At 42.3% G+C, this 18,240-nt stretch overlaps 1 long non-coding RNA gene across 1 annotated transcript; it reads left to right on the top strand.

Moving 5' to 3' along the window:
- The first annotated feature begins 536 nt into the window (after positions 1-536).
- Positions 537-11,074, top strand: LOC141976668 (uncharacterized). Its single transcript, XR_012636147.1, has 6 exons — positions 537-591; positions 1,403-1,434; positions 4,478-4,607; positions 5,586-5,617; positions 7,699-7,828; positions 10,910-11,074. It is a non-coding gene; the product is annotated as an uncharacterized LOC141976668 (long non-coding RNA).
- Positions 11,075-18,240: the final 7,166 nt, after the last annotated feature.

Below are 18,240 nucleotides of genomic sequence, written 5' to 3'. Positions count from 1 at the left end.
AGAATTACCATATGTGGCCACAAACTTGGCCCAGTCAGTTAATTTTTTTTGGCATGTTCTTAAATCCAATTTTGAAGATTTTAAAGCAAAACAGGTCCAGCCCTCAAAATTCAGATCTGGATCTCCCCAAGTTCTGGATGTGTTTGAATCCAGGGCTTTGCTTAGATCTATTAAAAATATATGAGCCATTTGTGAAACTGAGGTCCAGCCCTGGGTTTGGATTCCAGGTCCATCCTCCACCAAAGATCAGAGGCATTTGTGTAACCTACTGTAGACACATGGACATACCATGGCCACCAGTGAGGTTTGCACCCTGCAATGCCAGTGGAATAATTCTGTCCAGCTGAGCTAAAGGAAAAACCATTATCTTAAGTAGCCAGCTGCTGGAACCAGCCAGTAGAGGGAGACAAAATCACATTTGCAGACAAAGCGTCACATTGGTAGCTGGGACTTTACCTCAGGGCTCTCTTGTTTTAACACAGTAAATACAAGTGATTTTCCACAGTCACTCATATAGCCTTTCTCTCATTTTCTACAGGGAGCAAAATCCATATAAGAGCACAGACAAAACTGCAGCAGGGAAGCTTATTGGTATGAAGTTCAAACATATTAACTTACTCCTTTGATCTACCCATTCATCTGGTATATGTGGATTTTCAAGGCAAAGCACTGAGAAAATGAGTACAGTCTGTTAATTAATTCACAGGCCCAGGACACTGCAATATCAGCCTGCAGTATAAACTGTTTTTCTCATCATCAGTAAATTTCTAACCACTGATTGGAGGATGAATATGTGCTGCGAGTCATGGTATAATGCATGTCTAGGAGCAGTGGCTGGAGGCTGGGATTTCTGCTGAAAAGCAGATGGCACAATAGCTCATTACCTAGGCCTATTCTGTTCCATTGCAATGAGTCACAGATTCATAGATTCCAAAGCCAGAAGGGACCATTGTGACCATCTAGTCTGACCTCCTGTATAACACAAGCCAGAGAACTGCCCTGAAGTAATTCCTAGAGTGGATCATTTAGGAAAAAACTTCCAATCTTGATTTTAAAATTGTCGGTGATGGAGAATCCACCATGACCCAAATCCAAATCCATGATCCTAGGTTCCATTTTTCATGAACTGGATGCCCTCCTAGTAAAGATCCCAAAGTGACCCCAAATCACCCTTCCCATATGTATGCTTCAAACGGTAGATTTATTGTTTGAATTGCTATTTATTCCTCTCAGAGCTTAAGTACTGAAAAGCAGTTTTTATAAATATCATCCCCATGATGTCTGAATCCTTCAGCACTACTCACACATATAACAGGGATTGACAAGATGTTTAAAATTCAGATGCTATTTGACCTGAAAAATTACTAATAAAATGGCTATAAATGCAGTATTTATTTTTCAGATGCCTCATCTGCTGGATGTTCCCATTACACAGTAAGTAAAAAGACAAGACTAAAAGGGGGAATAGGATAGAGATCTATAAAATAATGAAGGAGGTGGGAAAAGAGAATAGGGAACTGTTATTCATCCTTCCCCATAATACAAAAACCAGAGATCACCTGATTAAATTAATAGGCAGACGGTTTAATACAAGCAGGAAGTATTTTTCCACACAACGCACAATTTACCCGTGGAACTCATTACCATGGGATGTTGTGATCGCCAAAAATATAACCAGGTTCAAAAATGAACTTGATAAGTCCATGGAGGATAGGCCCATCAACGGCTATTAGTCAAGATGATCAAGGATGCAAACACATGCTTGGGTCGACACTAACCCTCTGACTGCCAGAAACCAGGAGGGGATGACAGGGAAGGAGCTATCAAAAATTGCCCTGTTCTGTACACTCCCCTTGAAGCTCTGGCACTGGCCACCATCCAAGACAGGATACTGGGCTAGATGGACCCTTGGTCTGACCCAGCACGGCCGTACTTATGTTCTTCTCCCATAAGAGCCTCTGCTCCCAGGTAGGAATCGTCAGGATTAGGGGTTGGGTCTGGAGCTCATTTTGTCGGTGGGTAACACCCCGCAAAAGAAACAAACTAACTAACTAACTAACTAAAAATCAAATAAAATAAAAAGAATAATGCGGGGGATTTCAGAGGGGTTTTCTCCTCCCACAGGCTCACGATGGCGATACAAACTGTGCATTCACAGGTCAGTGATTTTACCGCCCAAGAGAGACTAGGTGGGTGAGCTAATACAGCTAGAACAGCCCTGCAAACATTTACCGGGCTAAAGTAGCCCTGCTGCCATTGAAATGCATGGCCAACTCCGCCGTGCCTCAGAGCTGCAGGATCAGGACCTGAACGTTTTGTCCGGCTATTTGAGAGGGGTTTAGTATCAGTGATTATGAAAAAAAAAATTGGGGGGGGGGGGGGAGTTACTGAGTAAATTTTTGTTTATTAAAAGTCCTCGCCCAATATCTGTTCCCACATACTACAAACTTGGGAAGACCTAGCAAATGTCCAACACCCGACCCTCTGCTTACACTCCCTGAGTGCTAGTAAAAGAAAAATATTTAAATTGGCCCCTTATTGTATCATTTGTGACTTAGGGTCTGATCCAAAGCCCAATGGAGAAAGACTTCCATTGACCTCAATGGGCTATTGACCAGGGCTTTACATAAGAAGTCCTTGTCCCGTAGGTTCACTAGAGTGGGGTCTAGTGGCTACAGCAGGGGTGGAGCCAGAGAGACAGAACTCCTGGGTTCTCTGCCCAGCTCTGAGAAGGGAGTGGGCTGTAATGGTCAGAGCAAGGCAGATATGAAGAAAATGTTTTGACATGGAAATTTTTTCAACTTTAAAGTTGCCAAAAAAACAGTCCCCCCGAAAATGGTGGTTTTGGTTCCACTCAAAACTACTTGTCTTTTTTGTTTTTCAGAATTACCAATGAAGTGAAAAATCCATTATTCACCCAACTCTCCTCCTGGCATCTGTTTCTAGCTCTGGGAGGGGAGTGGTGTCTAATGGTTAGAGCATAAAGGGTGCGGTTCTATCCCCACCTCTGGGAAGGGAGTGGGGTCTAGTGGGGAGGAGCAGGGATTCAGGACTCATGGGATCTAGCGATTAGATCAAGGGGGGCAGGATTCTGCATGGAAATTTGGTCAAACAGCTACTACAGGGATTGGGGATATGTCCTATTTATGGCTCTGCGATTAAATTGCTGTGTGATATGGGACATGTCACCTTTCTATGTCTCAGTTCATTTTTATAGTGTGTATAATAATATATGACAGCATCTGATAATAACCACAGGGATATTTGGACTCAATTAATTCTGGTTTGGATAAAGCTGTGAAATTATCAGACAGAAATTGCAATATACAGTAGAGCTGGACAAATATTTAAAAAAATAGATGAATGTGTCAGGGGTTTGGTTCATTTTCACTATGTTCATGTCATTTTGTATCCCTGAATCCCACAGCTCTGACGCTGGCCTGCATGAGTCTCTCAGACTGTGGATAAAGTCACAAATACGCAGGTTCGATGTTGAATACTCATGTTGGATGCTGAATGTGGATTATAACAATAATAACAATTTGTAGCTCTTATATTGCGCTTTCCCCCAATAGCTCTCAATGTGCTTCACAGTATTTGACGGGTTTGTCCTGATAAACCCCCCTGTGAGGTAGGGCAATGCTGATATGTCCATTGTAAAGATGGGCACCTGAAGCGTGGAGACACTAAGCAACTTGCCCAAGATCATTAAAACATAAGAATGGCCACACTGAGTCAGACCAAAGGTCCATCTAGCCCAGTATCCTGTCTCCTGACACTGGCCAATGCCAGATGCTTTCGAGGGAATGAACAGAACAGGGCAATTTCGAAGTGATCCATCTCCTGTCCTCCAGTCCCAGCATCTGGCAGTCAGATGCTTAGGGACACCAAGGGCAGACCCGGGTCACAGAGGAAGTCTGTGCATTCAACCTAGCAGTGATGTGAGTGACCAGTTGTGAAGCTTGAAGGCCAAACCCCAACCCTGGACAGCTCTTGCCAGCACCCCAAAGACTGCCCTTGACTCCCCTGCGAAATCTCCTTAATGTTTTGGATAATTGAGTCAATTTGTAAATGACAGGAGTAGTTTGTGATCACTCTGCTAAGCACAGAAAGAAAAGCCAAAAATGTACTGGCTGTACAGTCAGTGTGCTCGTTATTTATTAGGTTTCAGAGTAGCAGCCATGTTAGTCTGTATTCGCAAAAAGAAAAGGAGGACTTGTGGCATCTTAGAGACTAACCAATTTATTTGAGCATAAGCTTTCGTGAGCTACAGCTCACTTCATCGGATGCATTCAGTGGAAAATACAGTGGGGAGATTTATATACACAGAGAACATGAAAAACCTGTTGTGTTTATTAATGATGAATTATTATTGGTCTCTCCGCAGAACAGCTGGGTTCTGCCATTAAATCTCAGCTTTCTCAGAAAGACACCAGCCCCTTTGCTTCATGTTAATATGCACACATTTTATTTCCAGGGACCCCAAGGGAAAGACAAGGATACAGAGAACTATGAATCTCTGAACACTAGAGCCCTGGAGATTTCGCCTTATTCTACACTTCATCTGCAACAGAAGAGTGAACCTGCCATCTCTGCATCTCGGCTCAGTAAGTGACTCACGGCCCCCTGCACTGAAACTTTAGGATGGGATTATCAAAGGAATGTAAGGGACCGAGGCTCAGGTTTTTAAAGCTATTGAGGCATTGCTGTGCTCAGTGTCACAACGCCCAACTGATTTCAGAGCCTACGTCTCCTCTTCACAAGGGATTCAGACCCTGAAGAGTCTAAATTCCATTGACAGGGGATCTAACTCCCAAAGATTCTTTGCAAATTCCAGGCATGTCACTTACACTCAGAATAGTCTCATCTCCCAGCATCATTAACCTTGTCCAATCATTGGTGACACTGGACCATGTCTATTTCTTCCTGTCAAACGGACACTGTCATACAGATTGTCAGAGAGGGTGAATCAGCATCACGCCATTGACTCCAGGGCATTGGGGCTGATTTACACCAGCTGGGGATCTGTCCCATTGATTCCAATTGAGTGACACTGATTTACACCATCTGGGGATCTGGCCAATTGATTCAAATGGAGTGACACCGATTTATACTAGCTGGGGATCGGGCCCTTTCAGAGGGGTAGCCATGTTAGTCTGTATCAGCAAAAACAATGAGGAATCCTTGTGGCGCCTTAGAGACTAACAAATTTATTTGGGCATAAGCTTTTGTGGGCTATAACCCACTTCATCAGATGCATGGAGTGAAAAATACAGTAACCAGTATATATATTACAGCACATGAGAAGATGGGAGTTGCCTTACCAAGGTGGGGGGGGTTTCAGTATTAACAAGGCCAATTCAATTAGGGTGGTTGTGGCCCATTCCCAACAGTTGACAAGAAGGGGTGAATATCAACAGAGGGAAGATTACTTTTTGTAGTGCTAACGAGGCCAATTCAGTCATGGTGGTTGTGGCCCATACCCAACAGTTGGGACTAAGTAAACTTGTAAAGCTGTGACAAGTTTTAACTTACAGGTATCATAGCTACTAAAATTGTTTACAAATACAGCATTCTTTTTCCAGATGCTTCATCTATTGGATGTTTCGATGAGATGGTAAGTACATAAGAATGGCCACATTAGGTCAGACTGATTGTCCATCTAGTCCAAAGTTATGTCTTCTGACAGTGGCCAATGCCAGATGCTTCAGAAGGAATGAACAGAACAGGGCAGTTGGAGGTTTAGAAACATCTGGAATATGGGGTTACATCCATAACCATTTCAGATAATAGCCATTTATGGATCTATCCTCCAGGAACTTATCTAATTCTTTTCTGAACCCATTTACACTTTTGGCCCTCACAACATCCTCTTGCAAAGAGTTCCACAGGTTGTGTGCTTTGTGAGGAAATACTTCCTTTTGTTTGTTTTAAACCTGCTGCCCATTAATTTCACCAGGTGATCCCTAGTTCGTGTGTAATGTGAAAGGTAAATAACACATCCCCATTCACTGTCTCCGCGCCAGTCATGATTTTATAGACCCCCATCCTATCCCCCCTCTGTCGTCTCTTTTCTAAGCTGAACAGTACCAGTTTTTTAAAATCTCTCCTCATATGGAAGCTGTTCCAGACCCTTCATCATTTCCGTCGCCCTTCTCTGCATCTTTGCCAGTTCCGATAAGTGATGTTAATAACACATCACTCTCTCAAGCTGCTCCGGGAAATGCAAGTCTGCAAGGGAAAGGATGGAGAAAGGGTGACAACACCACACAAATGCGAGCATCACAACCATGAGGGCAGCTGCCAGAGTCTTAGGAACAGATTCCTCCCGTCCCCTTGCTCACACTGAGCAGTGCTGTGATCCACAGCTAGCCCCTTGATTTCAAAGAGATGATTCATGGTGTAAAGAACAACTCAGCGTGGGTGAGGCTATCAGAGAAACTGGCCCTTAATTACTGCAAAAGAAGGCTGTGCTTCTACACAACACAGCCAGGCCCTTGGCTGTAGGAATTAGACACACTGCTCCCTTCGGGAGTCCATTTCAAGGGGAGTGGACTGGCTAAGGCCCTTATCCTAATCCTCAAAGGTATTTAGGCTCCTAATTTCCACTCAGATCAGTGGGAAGATCTGCTCTGGGAATTAGTTTGGGGGAGTTCTCTGGCCTACGTTATATCGGAGGCCAGACTGAGCACAATGGTCTCGGGCCTTGGAATCTATGATTCTTTGAAAATACTTTTGATGATCTGGGCCTAACCCCTTTCAGTGCCTGTGAAAGTCCCTCCCTCCATGTGTTGTCTGTCTCATCCCTAATTTAGAGCATTTCTAATCTTGGGAGGATATTCCTGGGGATATTTGTGTTTATGTAAAGATTAAAATCCAGTTTATTAATAGTCCTCCACCAATAGCTCTTCCCATATTGTAGAACTTTGAGAAGTTTCAAACCTAACATAGCTCCAGCACCCACTTTACTCCTACCTATGACAGCTTAGTCATAAAATATTATTGTAAAAAAATAGCCCCTGATTGTATTTTGTTTAGAATGTCTTTGGAGACAGAGACTGTCTTTTCTGTTCTGTGTTTGTACAGCGCCTAGCACTGCATGACACAATGTGTGACTTTGCAGTGTGAGCTCTTTGGAATAGGGACTTTCCTACACTTACTATCCGGAGTCACAGGGGACTGGGAGTCAGGACTCCAGGGGTCTGTTCATGGCTCAGGAAGGGTAGTGCAGACCAGGGGCTTAAACAAGGTGGTCTCGGAATCAGGACTCCTGAGTTCTCTCTCTTGCTCTGATTGGTGGCTGTGATCTTGGGGTTAGCAAAAGGTGAATGGGGAGTCAGGGTTCCTGGTTCTAGTCTCAGCTCAGGAAAGTGATGTTGTTAGAGCAGAAATTAAGATCTTGGGGATTAACTTGCTGCATAGCCTGGGACATATCACTAGTGTTAAAGTGTCTCTACTATATAAGCAGTCTGTGGAAGCTGCATGAACTATAATGTGCATAGTGCTCTGGGATCCTTAGCTATACATAGGCTGTAAGTGTTATTCCAGTGTATGGCATTCACCTACGGCTTATATTACTTATTATCAATTTCCAGAGGGCTGCTTGGCTGTGTCTCTAACCGTCAGCTTTCAAATCGGTTCTCAGAAGGAGATCAGCCCCAGTTGCTTTCTGTTAACACGTACATGTTCTGTTTAAAGGAACCAGCAGACAAAGAAGTAGCAGGTGAGGGGTACGAAATGTTAAACCCCAAGTCAGTGCAGAATGTGCTTTATTCTACACTTCATCGCAAACAGTGAGATGCTGCTATCTTATCCCCTTCTGAGCTTGGTAAGTGAGTCACTCCCCTCTGGAAAGAAGCTTTCACAGAAAATCCTACTGATGCTAGAGCTTTCTGTGGGCTGAATTTCCCCCTCCTGGCCAAGGCTTCAGTAATTGAGTCAGGGGTCAGGGCAGGGATGGTGGGCAGGAGCAAGGTGGGCATTTGAGGAATGGGGATCATTTCAGTTGCATTCAACTCTGTCGCACTCCCTGACCAATTCTCCTACGCTCCAGAGACTCTCCTTCCAGAGAGCAGCTGCACATTCGGGTTACTATCTAACATTCCTGAGTGTACATGTTTGTAACCATACTAGTCTCTGCCTGGCACCTTGTCTAATCACTTACAGCCAGTGCAAAGTGGGTGTAAGTTGTAGAAAAACATTCCCATGAAAAGGGGATGTGGGCCAGGGCATCACCTGGGGGCAGGACACTGCAGCCAGTCAACAATGTTTTGCTAGAAAATGTTTGTGTCAAAAAATGGAGAGAAAAAACTTGCGAAAATTTTCTTCTTTTTTATGACAAATTTTGGGGGTATTGTTCAAAACCGAGTCATTTTTCAGTTTTCTGGTTTTCGGTTATAACCAACATTTTTCTGCAGAGAAGAAAAAGAAACATTTCCCAGCCAGCACTACGTGACAGCCAAGTGTAAGTTAGAGCAGCCCTAAGGCTACCCTAATTTATGCCTGTTACAGATCCACAGGCTCTGTGTTACACCCCTGCTTTTAAACAGTCCCTTGGAGGAATCCCTTCAGTGTTCCAGGCCCTCAAACGGTCCCACTTTTCCTTCAGGGTAGGCCACACAGCTTCACTGCCTGTGAGCCTGAGCCCTTGGGCTGTAGTACTCCTGTTTCACACCATGAGCTCTGCCCAGTGAGTCCAACTGAGATAGATTCTTGGCCCTGATGTACTCTCCTGGGGACTAATGCATATCAGCAGTGATTGCAGAGCAGTATCTATTACTCAGCTGGATCATCACATTGGAAGTCTTTAGGTTAGCACACAGCAACCCAGGTTAAGATATAGTCCATCTGGCCAAACCACTGCCATCCTGTTATACTAATAAAATAAAAACCAGCAGGTTCTTATTAAAGGGGAAAAGGCAAAATGCCACATTTATTGTGAATACAGAAAGAATCATAGTAAGCAGTTAGTTATAGCTATAACATTCCATTCAATTTCATATTTATTCACACATTCATTCATACACACACACACACACACGTTCTGCAAGGTTGTTATCATAGCTACCAGCCTTAGAGTTGCTCATGCCAAGCCACTGGCCAGGTGGCCTGGACATGAGGAGGGAGCAGGGCCTTGTCAGATGCTCATCGGACGCTCCTGGAAGTTGGTTTGCAGAATCAGACCCCAAAGTTCTCACTTTTTAGAGTCTATTTTTATAGGAATTTCTTCCTATGCCAGTCTATGGGAATTGCTTCATCATGCTGTTGCTGAGTCAATCAGCAGATGGCACATTCCTGACGGCTCGGTGCTGCCAGATGTTATCTTGTTCTTTGATTCTCCCATCCTTGAGGCTGTTGGGTGGATTCCAGTCTGCCCTCCGGGGTCTTCTGGTTATTTCCACTTGACGCCTTCTTCAGCCGATGGACACTGGATTCTTAGGCTGGCACCTCCCTGATCATTCAGTTATTATCCACACCAAGCATCCATCCACATACATCCTCTATCTCTGTTTTAATCACAATTGTTAACAAAGCGAGATGAATACAACAAAAGGGTGGGAGTCTCTGGGTGCTGTTTCTGTTGTTACAGAGTACTGCTTTGAGTCTCTCTCTGTGTGAGTAGTTGGTGTTACAAAGAATTGCTTTGAGAACAGACTCTGTCTTAGAATGTACTAACACAATTAGCAGCTTGCAAGTTTCACACATAGGGGGAGAGAAACAGTACCAAAAACCAAGAGACCTCTTAATTAGTAATACCCTGGAATTTAAACTATGGGGACTCAAACTCATTTGTGATTTTAATACAGAACTTCTTTAATATGATCCAACAATCCTCCAGTCAAGCTGCTATGGACTCCATTTCAGGCTCTGTCTCTTTTCCTTTTTGAATCCAAGGTGAGAGCCCTGTCTCTCTCCCATGAGCAACACTTACCCCCTGGCTGGACACTTTTCCCTTTGTTCCCAAGCCTGGGTCATTGCTCTGTTTCCCTGTCAAGAGAGGGGGAGAAAACCGCCTTCCTCTGGGTCGCAAGGTGTGATGTTCCGGTCATTAGGGGGTTCCCATTGTCCTTTTCAGATTCTCCACAGATATGGGTCAGTTAAAGCAGGTTCCAGCCAGTTCCTTAACTATCCATTCATTCTGCCCCACACAGCAGGGTGACAAACACATCTCATGTCTCCTGCATTGCTCCAAGGGCAGACTTAATCCTTTATTCCACACTTGATAGCAATCTAAAATACAAAGGAAACTGAGGCATAAATAGGATTCTTAAAAAATATTACAGAAAATTCCCACTTCATCACAGTGCCAGCGCCTGAATGCCTTTTCGCTAACATTACAGAGAATGCATTTAGGGTGAGACATTCAAAGGACTTTAGGGGAGTTCTGCAGTGAAATTCAGTGGGATTTGGGCACTTAACTTCTTTAAACTCTTTTGAAAATCCCAACCTTCCTGTTTGCAAAACTGGAGAATTTTCAGCTACCATCAGGGAATGTCAAAGGAAACAAATTTTGGAATCAATGCAAGTATTTGAACCAGAAACTTGATTTAAAAAATACCACTTATTTAGGCCTTGGATTAGCAAAACTCTTAAACATGTGCTTGGATTAAAGCACATGGATAGTCCCATTAAAGTGAATGGGATTACTCATATACTATGTGTCCAATCAACATGAACCAACCCAGCTGAAATGTCAAATATCTGAAATCTGTGAGCAGGTCATTCGTTTGTTTTAATTTCTCTTCCAACCTAGTAAACTCAGCCTGGGATCTGAAAGTCTAGCCAGTGTCCCTCAAATTCATGCCTCACTTTCAATAATAAATTGCCTGAGATATCTGTATAGGCTTCATTATGAGATGCTAAAGGCAACTGGCATTGGGTTGGCTGATTCCCTCTCATTTTCCCACAGATCAACCTGTGCTTAAATGAAGACTTTGGAGGAAAAGTGTTTTAGAGATTGAGTTAAGTATGTGGGCCCCTGAACCATAGGAAAGAGGACACAGAGATGATGGAGAAATGTTTAAGAAACTTGAAAATATACAGAACAACAGAACTTGTCCATTTGTTGATTGAATGGAGAAATAAAGAGTGACACAGATTTAACTTGTCTGATTTCTTAAATGGCAGTGAGATTCCAGATCATGTGGAAAGGACATGTTGGTTCATATGCATAGCTAATGTAAGTTCCAAAAAAAAATCTATGGTACGTATATAAGGACTGTAGCATACATGAAGGACGCTCTCAGTTCATTTGAAATAATATGTTAATCCAATATGTAAAACATATGTAATCTACATGTTAATGTTACAAATGTCTTTGCTTCATAGACTAATGGGAATTGCCAGATCATATCAGACCAGGGGTTAGAAATGGTAGAAAAAGCTGTTTTTTTCCACCACAAAAAAAATTCAAGCTAAAAATGATCATCTGAAATTCTTAATTTGAAATATTTCATGGGAAATTTTCAAAATCAAACAAAAGAAATTTTCATTTCAAGTCAAACAGAAATACTTGTTTCAATTCATTTGGAATATTTTTTAAATTTGTTTTGAATCAAAAATTTCATTTCAGTCTCCAAACCCTGGAAAGTTTTCAAATTTTTAAATTTTAATTTTTTCCTCTCTCTCCATTTTACCCCAACAAAATGCAATAAAATGAAACCTTTCCACAGTTGTTTTCCCCCCCCTTTTTTTCTATTTTTTTTCCTTCTTCCACTCTTAGATTTTCAAAATATCTCCAACTTTTGAAAAATTAAGAAACAAAGGAGAAAATGAAACTCTGACTCTACCACTTCTTAACTTTTCCAAAGTTAGAGGAGTATTGAAAAGTTGGAATGGTGAAAAAAAGGAAAAACTGTGGGGAGCGGGGGAGGAACAAGACATCATTCGGGTTTTTATTCAGTTGCTAAAAAGGGAGAAGGAAAAAAATTCTAAACTCTGAAATTTCAAAAATTGTTCTGCTTTCCAAAACTGAAACAAAAACAAACTTTCAATTCAAAAGTAAATGAAACAAAAAGGTTTGCAGTTAAGATGTAAGGCCCTGATCCTGCAAACACACCACCTAACCAGTTCATGCTTAGCTTTACCACTGCAAATATTTCCACTGAAATCAAATGAAGCACATTTGCCAGATTGGAGACTAAGCAGAGAGGAGATTTAGCTGGTGTAAATCCAGGTTAGCTCTGTGGACTTCTGTGGAGCTACAGCCATTTACACTAGCTAAGGATCTGGACCCCCATGGAGAAGCAAAGAAAGGGTCAGGGATGGGTGATTGGCACAAATACCAGAGTGATGGGGCAGTGAAGTTTGCTTGTCTGGGGGAGGAGTGGTTCTGTATATATCCTCTAGTGGCTATTTAATTCAACCTGCTCTTGATAGGAGTCAACGTTTTAAAGGGTTCTGGCAGAGGTGTGTTTAAGGAGGGACTTGAAGAAAAAGTGGCTTCTCTATAGTATTGAAGAAAGGACTTGTCCACACAGGGACTGTAACTGTTGCAGAATAACTCCATGTGTGGACACTCTTATTCCAGCATGAATGCCTTTTTCCAAATTAGTGAAATATCTGGATTAAGCTAGTACAGAAAAAAGAATTCTTCTTTTGGAAGAAAATGGTCTACCCGTGCAGTTATTCCAAAATAGCAAAGCCACTGTAAATTCACACTTTACCTTATTCCAGAATCACTTTCATGTGTAGAGAAGCCTTAGACAATAACCATGAGCATACAGTACTGCTCAATAAGGACAAATCTGTCTGTAGGGGAGGGGAATTTGATGAGAGTCTTATCTTGGGGAGAGCGCCGCTATTTCCAGAGGCAATAAGTTCCTTCACTGACTCTCGTCTACTTTTATTTTCCTCTAACCATATCCTGTGGCTTGGTTTCTGAGCATGAGTTATTGTGCAATCAGCTCATGTCTTCTGTACAGTTACATCAACTCTTCAAAACCACCGCTCAGCTCAGATCTGTTTCGAGGGTTCCTGTTATTTCCACCACATTTTTGTTTCAAACTTGATCACGGACATTTTCTACTCCTCTATATAAAGACCAAAAAGAGGGGCCGTCATTGTTCACAATTAGGAAACTTACTTTTTTTCCCCATTGTGGAACATAAAAGCAGCTGAAGAGATTTTGCTAGGAACGTCCTAACAAAACAAAGGATAAAGAAAAAGCATCTTTTGGCTTGAACCCAATCATGGGAAATTCCAGTGCAGCCTTGTGTTTTTCAGTGAGGTACAAACAGCATAATCAGTAGGACGATTAAATTATTTCGCCAAGGCTTTTTTTTAAATTGAAAAATGCATTTTGACCAGAACAACAATCCTTTTTGGAGAAAATTTTCATTCTTGTCTAAATTTTCTGGTTTTACAGCAAAATGATGGAGACTGAAAATTTGTAGGCAAAAATGTTTGGGTTTCTTTAAAAAAAATCCTATTTTCAAAACAAACATTTTTGTTGTTGTTGATGATGGCTGAAGGTACTGAATGAAAGAGTTTGGTGGAACTTTGTAGGCTCATAAGGGAGGACAAGTTTGCTTGTGGCCGGGAGTCATGAGTTCTGGATTCTGTTTCTGGCTCTGCCACAAACTCCCTGGGCATCTTTGGGGCAAGGCACAAACTGTTTATGTGACCATCAAAACCATCCTGTCTGGGCACATTGCGGAGACATGCAAAACAGAGGCAGACACTCGTGTATTTACCTTCCCAGCTCCCCTGTGAGGAAGCACTGTTACCCCCACTGTACAGAGGGGGAACGGAAGCACAGAGACCGATCAGCCCAGCACTTTCACAAGGGTCCGCTGATTTTGGGAGCCCAGCTTCTGGAACATGAGGACAGATATTCATCATGTGCACGTCTAGATTTTCACATGCTCAGCACCCATTTAAGCACCTAAATCAGGCACAGATTTTCAGAAATGCTCTGTACTCATTATTATGATTTCTACTACTACAGGGCCCAGGCACTGTACATTATTTATTACGTGTATTACAGTAGGGCCCAGGATCCCCAGTCATGGCCCAGGACCCCATTGTGCTAGGTGCTGAACGCTATTTATTAGTATTATGGTTGCATTAGGAGCCACAGTCATGGCTGAGTGCATCATTGTGCTAGGTGCTGTACATTATTTATTAGGTGTATTACGGTAATGCCTAGGAGCCCCAGTCATGGCCCAGGACCCCACTGCGCCCGGCATTGTACAAACACAGAACAAAAAGACAGTCCCTGCCCCAAAGAGTTTACAACCTAACAATCAGACAGGACACACCTGATATAGACAGGCAAACATCCAGCCCCTTAACTAAGTATCTGAAGAGGAGGTGAGCTACAATAGGACCCCTAGGGGCCTGATCCTCAGACTGGTTGAGCACTCACAGCTGCTAATAACAATTGCAGCCTGGACATTTTCATCCTGGAGCTTGGAGCGTCTGCCCAGTTGCTAGAAATATGTGGCGGAAGGACAACCCGGTGCTTAGGGGAGTAGCCAAGCACTTGGGAGTCGTGGGTTCATGCCCTGCCATAGGCTCCCTGTATGGCCTCGAGCACGTCACTTAGGGTACATCCACAGAGGAAGTGGCAGCCCGTGAGCCTCCAAGCTGGGTTGACAGACTGCAGTTTGTGGGGCTCTGACTATCTTGCTAAAACTAGCTTTTTAAACATTGTGGCTTGGGCTGGAGCTTGGGCTCTGAAGCCTAGGGACAGGGCGGGCTTCAGATCCTGAGCTCTAGCCTGAGCTGCAATGACTACACAGCTAGCTTTAGCATGGTAGCCTGAGTCTGTCAACCTGGGTTTGGATGTTCGGTGCTATGGGCTGTATACAGATACCCATAGCCTCTCTGTGCTTCTGTGCAGGGGATAACAGCTTTACCCTGCCTCACAGGGGTGTGATGAGGATAAAAGCATTCAAGCTTTTGAAGGCTCAGATACAACAGTGGTTGGGGCGGGGGAGAGTCATATGGATGCAATAGTTTGTAGGGAATATTGCATTTCCTAACACTTCGGTTTTCAGAGAAGCTCTGGGTGTTAGCCTGTTCATTCATCTAATGGGCGAAAGCCTGTACTGTTACATGGCTGTAACTTGTAAAATCAAAAATGGCTGACAACTTAAAAAAACTGGACAGGAACAGATGCGAATCCCTGTGATGATTGAACCTGGTGATATTCTGAACAGAAGGAGCCCACCGCCATGCTTGTAGCTGTTCCCCTTGCGTCACACTGTCTCAACAGATGTTCAGAGCGACACACAGACAGATTGACAATCCTGGACTTGTCTTTCAATAGATCGGTTATCCAGTATCCCGGCCATATTTCCCAGCTAATCATGTTTCCTTCCCAACTCCTTCTTACAGCTGTGGTGAGAAATCCTGCAAACCTGTTTTCTAGTCTGTTGAGATATTTTTATTGGAACATATTTTTTTGAGGAAAAATACCTTTGAAACCAAAATATAAATGGAAAATTTTCATTTTGATCAAAAATTTCCCTTTTTTGACAAAAAACCAGAAACCAAATAATATTTGGTTATTGAGTGATTGCTCGCTTGATGGATTTTCAGTAAGTTTTCAGGTTTCAAGATTTTTTAATTATTATTTTCAATATTCTAAAAACAAACTATTGTTTTAACCAAAAGCTGAAAATGGTTTTCAAAAGCCAATGAATGAATGAGCAAACAAATAAATAAATAAATAAATAAGCAGCTTTGTCTTTGGCTTTTCATTCAAAGCCCAACAAAGTTTTGGAGGACATTTAGGAAAAAATGTCACTTTTTCTAAACATCCCATGAAAAAAGAATTGGTGCTTTTCAAGCAGCTCTGATACTTTCCTGTCTAACACAAGAGACCTGATATTTTTCTGGTGGCTTCTCTTTTGTCTTGGGACACACATGAAGTGACCACGCGCTCTCTGCTCGAAACGCGTCTTTTGGCTGGGGGCCCAGTGTTCTTTTTTTGGCTGCTCAGCGGAAACAATTAAAGCTGGGACATGCTCCTCCATCACTTGCAGCACAGAGCAAGGTTCACCGATAGGGATATCGCCTTACCTTTTCATGCATCAAGTTCGGGCTCAGGTGTGGAGTAGAGCAGAGTAGTGTGAATGCTTGAACATGGCAAGTGGTGACAGATATCAGGGGGCCAGCTGCCCAAGAGGAGAGCGTGATACCAGTCTGCAACCCTGAGGAGCAGAAGACTCGCAGCCAAGTATAAGTTGCCTGCCCTGTACCTGCAGCCCAAAGATTGCAAGGCAAACCACATCAGAGGGACTGCATCTGATCTTCTGTGAAACCCCTGGGGCAGAAGGAGGCTCAGAAACGAGACTCTGGACTTGTCTCTTAACCTGCACCCCAAGTGGCAGAAGCCACTGAAGAAATTTCCTGACTGGTCAGTTGCCAGCGATTCTCCCAATGATCCTGCCACTAGGACTCTGGCTTTGCTGTGAGTATGTGAAGAACGTTATTTATTTCTAAGAAGAGACTGAGGACAAAAGACTAGAAAATTGTTCCCTTAACTGATCAGCAAGGCTTTAACGAAGGGTCAGAATTAGACATTGGGAGAGGGATTTCCAAAAGTAACTAACTGATTTAAGAGCACAAACCCCATTGAAAGTTGGTAGATATTGTGCTCCTAAATCCCCCAGGGCCATGTTTTGAAGGTATTTAGGTGCCTACAGATGTAGATAAGTGAAAGTGGGATTCACAAAAGCACCTAGCTAGGTACCCGGGCACATTTGACAATCCCAGGCACATATCTGTATCTCCATATGCATAAATGCCCCTGAAAATCTGGCCTATGGGCACTTCCGAAAACCCCACCCTTTGTTTAGAAAACAAACTACAATTGTGCAGTATATTTAGGCTTGGAGGGATTGGACTTGTATTGGTAAACCTCAATTTCACTGTTCACTCACAAACTAATGAAAAAAATATTTCCATCAGTAATAATCAACATTTGCAGACACTTGTAAGAAAAGTGCTGCTTGTGAACTTTAATTAGGGTTTGATTTAAGGATATCTATTTTGCATATTTTGGAATGTGATGTTGACAATTTATGTTATAACAGCTATAAAGCTTCCCTTGAATCTCAACATCTACTGTCATTTAGTAATTATTGTCTAATCCCTCCCATTGTCTGACCCACCCGCCAGAATTCCCACAACTGTGAAAATTCAAATCAATTTAAAAATTAAATGCTTTAAAAATTGATATTATCCATCAAAATGATATTAAATAGACAGAGCTGGAATCAAACATTATTGAACCTTTAACACATATATTTATATCTGTTTTGTCATTTAATATTTTCTTAATTCTGGAACTGATGGCAGAATTCCTTTGGGAAGATACAAGTGAAATATGGCTTAGACAAATCTAATCAGAGCACATGAAATTCATATGATTAGTTGAGTGTGTGAGAGATGAACAGAGCAGGTTGAATAGTTATTGGTTTAAAATCATTTCAATAAAAATGATCAAAAATTCACCATATAAATTATTTGAGATGAATTTGCTACAAACAAAAGCTGTAAGATGCCAATCAATGCTCTTATCATTTCATGATATTTCTTTTTAGAAAAAGAAATCCACAGCTTACCGTGGATATTAAGCTATTGTTCTGACAATGCGATCGTGTATTTTATATGTATTTAATTAGAAACATAACCATTTTTAAATTAATTTAATTTTTAAGCAATCTGAACCAAATTCTACTGGAGTTATTTTGGATTTACATCAATGTAACTTTGATCAGAATCCAACCTGAACTCCACTGCAGTCAATTAGCGACCGTGGATTTATCCTAGGGTCAATGCAGTCAGTGGGTGACTCTGCATTTAGCGAGGGGTAACTGGGATCAGAATTTGGGCCTCTGCCTGTAACTGGCACTAAAATCTATCTATTGTGTGTTTATTTTGAAGGTATTGGTTTCACAAGCCAACAACACTGCAGTTCTCCGGGTGAGTATTTACTCCATGTACCTAGAGCAGAAATACAGAGATACAGCAGGAGAGAATATTCTGTGTGTTGGGAATAGAAATAAATCTGGTGCTTTGAAGAGGGGCTGGAAGAGCAGAGAAAAGATCTTCATGGATTATGAGATGAATTTTGCTAAATTGGGAGATGGATTTATTTGCCATCTAGAGCTGGCTGAACATCATAGACAACTATCTGGCCAATAATTTATTTGTGCGGTAGCACATCCACTGATGGGCTTATCTGACTCCATTCACCAAACAGCAATGCGCCAAGGGCTTGATCCA

Source organism: Natator depressus, chromosome 23, assembly GCF_965152275.1.
Source record: "Natator depressus isolate rNatDep1 chromosome 23, rNatDep2.hap1, whole genome shotgun sequence".
Taxonomy (NCBI): domain Eukaryota; kingdom Metazoa; phylum Chordata; order Testudines; family Cheloniidae; genus Natator; species Natator depressus.
This window is presented reverse-complemented; position numbering and strand designations above follow the sequence as displayed.